Consider the following 6,962-nt stretch of genomic DNA (forward strand, 5'->3'; position numbering starts at 1 on the left):
ATGCCCCTTTCGGTTAAATCGTATGAAAAATAAGGATCAAACGGTTTCATCTTCACCAAAACGAAAAAGGTTGATGAAACATATTCTGAGGTTTCTGCATTAGCAGTACCGCAGTTCCGGAAGGGGGCGTTTATTCGACAGGGGCGTTTAATTGACCGAGGGTGTTTATTTGATCATTTACGGTAACTCCCTCTTCTCCTAACGGTTGACGTCAATTGTGAACAATCGCATAAGAGCGTTATTAATTATCAACTGGAATAACGCAAATGTATACCAAATGCTGTTTTTTGTACTACATTTCCAATGGCAACATTTTTTTCAAACAAGAAAAGAATATTAAAACACACCAATACCTAATGGATATGTTAACTTCAAAACCTCGTCTTCAGGGTCTTGTGGCCCCTGCATCGTTATTACGGAGTGACAACTTATTAACAAAGCAAAATGCCCTGGGAGCAAGGCTGGTAACTTCTGAACAGAACATGAAGAAGAGGCAATCCCAGAACATCTTATTTTATTTTCTGGTGTGACTAGCCTGCATTGTATTAATATGTGAACAACTAATCAACAATATGAGAAACTGCGGTTTAAATTCGAAAAAACATCCAAAAAATATTTTAAGTGTACGCATTCCTGCCAAGACAAGAATAACATGTGGATGTAATGCCGATCTAGATATTGATGAAAGAAATAATTAGCTGCGTTTCCATTTGCATTACTTGCATGTTTGTAATTATGTATCAGAGGGGAAAAATAAAATCCAGACTAAACTGTTCATGGAAGTAATTAGAACATGGTCAGCAAAAAGTAGTCAAGAAAATAAAAGTCAAGCTCTAACTGCCCATCTTAAACCGTGTTGTACATGCGTTTATGTTTAATACCCTTTTAGCACAGTGTACAACCCGTTGTTACCCCGCCATAGGAAAAAAATAGTAAGTATTTTAGTAAACGTTAGCAAATTTATCATGACATCAGACTGAGCGCTTATTACAGGTAAATGGTGTCACAAATGAGTATAGGCGTAATAGCCTTTTCCATAAAAACTTATTTACAATTTCAATTTAAATCAAACACATACAATACAGCCCGTTGTTATTACCAGGTTGAACGCTTATTACATGTAAACCGTGTCACACATGAATAATAGGCGCAGAATCATGGTTAGTCGTGGTTAGAGGAAAGCAGCTATGTGCAGCTATGCGCAGCTAAGCTATCATTTTCCGTGACAGACAGACGTATACGGGTATAATGATATAGCTAAAATTTTAAAGGACTAATGCGGAAACAACGTTATTTTACCACAACGATTTTAACACATAATAGTAACTTGTCTAGAAGAGATTTGTTAGCCGACACAATTCTAGAATTCTCTTTGTAATTAACACAGGCTGAATCTAAAGAATGAATATGAAGCTTGGAAACCTATCGGTTCGAACATGCAATCCAATCTTATAAATCAAGCATGGTCACAAAACCTGCCGATGAAAAAAAAAAGAATCTTCAGATGAATATGAAATAGACTTCATAAGATGAACAATAATCTATATAATAATACGCCAGTTCTGTCTGTCTGTCTGTCTGTGACTTTTGCAAAGTGGATAAAATTTCTTTGATAAAGTCTATAAAACATCGCTTATAAATTTGTTCTGTAAATTAGCAAACTTTAACGTTAAAACAATATTGACGTCAAAGGAGAGTATATTAAGATTAGTGAAGCCATTGCATTGCACTTTTAATTTTAAGGCTAAGTAACTTGGAAACGGGTGGAAATAACTGACGTCATCTCCTGCGTAAGTAACTAGGGACCACCTGGGACCAATTTGGGTAAGTTTCCCAAATTCTATACATTTTCTTGATCAGCGATTTAAGACCTATACAATGAAGGCAGCAAGTATACAAATTTCTAAAAAAAAATTTTAGGGCTTTGACTGGCAATTGATGACGTCAGCAAAACCTTAAAACTCTCATTAACCGCTTATCAAAAAGACATGATCGTATACATTTTTCTTGGTCAGCATTTTAACCTCTGCACAGTACAGGCAACGAATAAACTAAATTTCCCCAAAATTTTTTGTAATTGCACTGCTGACGTCAGCAACAACCTATTTTTCCATTGTCCTTCTGCCTAAGTGGATTTTTCCACGGGCCTTATCGACTAGTCTATATAATAATACGCCAGTTCTGTCTGTCTGTCTGTCTGTCTGTCTGTCTGTCTGTCTGTCTGTCTGTCTGTCTGTGACTTTTGCAAAGACGATATTTTTTACCACTGGAATGCTCGAGTTTTTCGAGTTTTTTTTTGTCAATATTTTATATATTAAATTAATGAGGCCATTACAGCGCACTTAAAACTTTGAGGCCAAATAACTTGGAAACGAGGTGGTGACGTCAATGATTTTTCACCGCGTGGGTAACTAGGGACCACCTAGGATCAATTTGGGTAATTTTCCCAAACCTGGGTCCCCAAATCCGTTTCAGAATAGACGGGTTGATGACGTCATCAAAAAACCTTCAATCCCTAATATCTCTGCAACCGTTTGTCAAAAGTACATGATCCTATACATATTCTTGATCAGCCTTTCAAGATCTATGCGATGAAGGCAACAGGTATACAGATTTCTAACAAAAAAATTTGGTACTTTTGACAGGCCATTGCTGACGTCAGCAAAATTTTTAAACCCTTATATCTCATTAACCGCTCATCAAAAGCACATGATCATATACATTTTCTTGATCAGCAATTTAAGCTCTACACAATAGACGTAACGGATAAACTGAATTTCGTCAATTTGTTTTTGCATATGCACTATTGACATCAGCAAAAAGTCCAAAATAACCAGTTTTTACATTGTTCTCCTGCCTAAGTGGATTTTTCCACGGGCTTTATGGACTAGTCTCTTATAATAATACAGAGACTGTGTCTGTTTGTAGCAGGCAAAGTGGATATCGTCATTTTCTTTGATGTCACCGAAAATGTTATGTCTAATATGTTAAATTTTCTGACGTTACGGCGCGACGTCAATAGCTCTACTTTAACGTCAATATCCTATATTAAATTAATGAAGCCATTACAGTGATCCTAAAACTTAGAGGCCAAATAACTTGGAAACGAGGTGGTGACGTCAATGATTTTTCACCGTGTAGGTAACTAGGGAGCACCTAGGACCAATTTGGGTAATTTTCCAAAACCTGGTTCCCCAATCCGTTTTGGAATGGACGGGTTGATGACGTCATCAAAAAACTTTTAACCCCAATATCTCTGCAACCTTTTGTCAAAAGTACATGATCCTATACATTTTCTTGATCATCGTTTCAAGGTCTATACGATGAAGGTAACAGGGATATAAATTTTTGAACTTTTTTTTGCGTTTTAACGGGCCATTGCTGATGTCAACAAAATTTTTAAACCCTTTTATGTCCTTAGTCGTTCATAGAAAAGATATGATCCTATATATTATTTTGATCAGCGTTTCAACCTCTACACGTTACAGGCAACTAATAAAGTAAATTTCGCCAATTTTTTTTTTGGATTTGCAATGCTGACGTCAGCAAACCAACTTTTTCAATGTCCTATTGCCTAAGTGGATTTTTCCACGGGTCTTTATCGACTAGTCTCTTATAATAATACAGAGACTGTGTCTGTTTGTAACAGGCAAAGTGAATATCGTTATTTTCCTTTGATGTCGCCGAAAAACTTTATATAAATTTATACAAAAATAAAAAAGATACAGATAAAATACAAAAAAATAAATAATTCAAAATATTGAGCAAGTACATGTTTTGCATAAGAAATTTGCTCTTTTGTAATCAGTTAATAAATTTATTATTTTATTTTATTACTGTAAACAACATGCCCTGAGTCCGAAAGTTCCTATGAAAACATGCACATGTAAACAAAAAAAGAACCCCTCCCGCTGCTATCATTGTGGCTATCTACATACATATATATTGCACTTTTAAATTATTCCATTTTCTTCGCTAATTGCTAATTTCATTTCTTGCTAATAGATACACATGATCATTTCATAATTTGCTTCTCTTTGTTATGTTTATTTACAGGCCAGCCTGATCTTCACAGCATCATGATCTGAAAAATAAATACATTTTACTACAGTTTCAATTTCTGCATGATCAAATACATTATTATTAATATAAAGATGATCAAGAAGAGAACCGTCAATATGAGTTGGCTCTTGCACAACCATAGTATAGTTACGTAATAATTCTGCAAGTCGATGTGAGCCTGGATTGAAATAATCAACATTAAAATCTCCTAACACAATATGAAAATCCTGTGCATTCAAACACCCACATAGGTCATCACAAAAAGATGATAAAGATGAAGAATTTGACCGGTACAAAACTCCTACAGAAATAAGTTCCTCTGCAAACGAAGTTTTCCTAACTTGTACTAAAGGGAAACCAGGAGTATCATTCTGGTAAATAAAAGGAAAACAATCTCTGTAACACACTGCAATACTTTTAAATTTGTCTAAATCAGAATTAGTATTAACATCAAACATAGGAAGTCGACCTGTTATTTCTGTCATGTCATGGTCAGGTAACAATTGGGTTTCAGCATACTCTACAGACTATGGTTTCAGTTACACATAATATGTCCGATTCTTTCAATTCCTCATCATGCTGAATGTCAATAGCATGTCTCGATAAAGATCTGACATTCAACAAAGTGATCACAAAGGAGCTTTTCTCTAAAGGCCAAAAAACTAATGGTGGTAATATACTTTTCAACCTTTCATATTCATCAGATGCATGTTTATCTGCCTTGATTGCCTTTTGCTTAAATTCACCTGTTAAATACAATCCAGCTAAAGATGTAACACGAATCATAGCAACATACTTTTGGCCTGGATTGAATTGAGTTTGTCTGATAAATCAAAACTAATAACAGCATTGGGTAAAATTAAACCTTGAACTTTATGGACAGTGCAAGCCCAAGAAAGCATCAGTGGAAACTGAGTTCTTTTGATAACCGGTGATGACAGGTTTTTTTTTACCACATTAATGTCAGTATCAGTCCTTCCAATTGGTACAACTTGGTGCAACCTTGCATAGTGTTCTTTTGATATTCTGAAAACACCAGTTTGAGCATACACCTGTTGATTAATGTTGTGCAAATGGATCTTGATTAGTGTCCATGTCAGCTCTGAAGGTTGTAAAAGCTTCGTCAACAATTTCACTATATGGTTCTAACTTTTGTTCGTTCGCATTGACAACATTTAAAACTCCTGGATAGTAAGCTTCTCCATGTAAGTACCATCAAGTAAATCAGATTCAAAACGAAAAGGATAGTATAAAAAGAACAAGTGATGAGCATACTTTTCTGGCTGAGTATGTTGGTTGGGTGTATATGATCGAACACAAGCACGAACCTTTTAACACTTAAGTTCTTGTTTAGAATTCATAAGAGGTATCGGTGATGGATACGTAGAAGGAATGTGATTAATTTCCATGGACTCATCATTCAAAATTATAGGTTGTTTGTCGTTGAAACCTATTTCAGATTTTGTGGTGTCTATATAATAAAATGCTAAAAATTCTGCATAGCACATTTAATCCAAAGCAGCATATTTACCACTTTTGAAAGCAGTATCAGGTAAATTACTATTTGCAAAGATTACTTTGGAAAATGTTTTTCGAAGCCACAATTAAGGCATTAAATGATGCATTGTTTCTTGAACAGAGCATTCCCTATGACTTGAAAATGCATTTGCAAATTAATCATTTGTTCATACTTGTTGTCGCTATTTTGAGAGACAGAAAGAGTTCAGATGAGCTAAGAAGCAGGCTAAGTCTCCGTAGAATTAAAGATGTTATCAAGATAAGAAGATTGAATTGGCCGGGGCACTTGGAAAGAATGGGGGAGGATAATTGGGTAAGAAAGTGTAGAGACTTGATATAGTTCCTGGGGCAAAGCCCAGAGGCAGACCGAGAAAGACTTGCAGGAGGTTATAAGGAAAGAATTGATACAGAGGAAGTTGAGTTTAGATCTAACACAGTCTAAATCAGATTGGAAGAGGGTCATTAATATACCCCGTCCAACCCATGCTAGCATGAAAAACGGACGTTAAGTCGAGAATGATGATGATGATGATGATGATGATGATGATGATGATGATGATGATGATGATGATGATGATGATGATGATGATGATGATGATGATGATGATGATGATGATGATGATGATGATGATGATGATGATGATGATGATGATGATGATGATGATGATGATGATGATGATGATGATGATGATGATGATGATGATGATGATGATGATGATGATGATGATGATGATGATGATGATGATGATGATGATGATGATGATGATGATGATGATGATGATGATGATGATGATGATGATGATGATGATGATGATGATGATGATGATGATGATGATGATGATGATGATGATGATGATGATGATGATGATGATGATGATGATGATGATGATGATGATGATGATGATGATGATGATGATGATGATGATGATGATGATGATGATGATGATGATGATGATGATGATGATGATGATGATGATGATGATGATGATGATGATGATGATGATGATGATGATGATGATGATGATGATGATGATGATGATGATGATGATGATGATGATGATGATGATGATGATGATGATGATGATGATGATGATGATGATGATGATGATGATGATGATGATGATGATGATGATGATGATGATGATGATGATGATGATGATGATGATGATGATGATGATGATGATGATGATGATGATGATGATGATGATGATGATGATGATGATGATGATGATGATGATGATGATGATGATGATGATGATGATGATGATGATGATGATGATGATGATGATGATGATGATGATGATGATGATGATGATGATGATGATGATGATGATGATGATGATGATGATGATGATGATGATGATGATGATGATGATGATGAT

Source organism: Hydractinia symbiolongicarpus, chromosome 13 (genome assembly GCF_029227915.1).
Source record: "Hydractinia symbiolongicarpus strain clone_291-10 chromosome 13, HSymV2.1, whole genome shotgun sequence".
Lineage (NCBI taxonomy): Eukaryota > Metazoa > Cnidaria > Hydrozoa > Anthoathecata > Hydractiniidae > Hydractinia > Hydractinia symbiolongicarpus.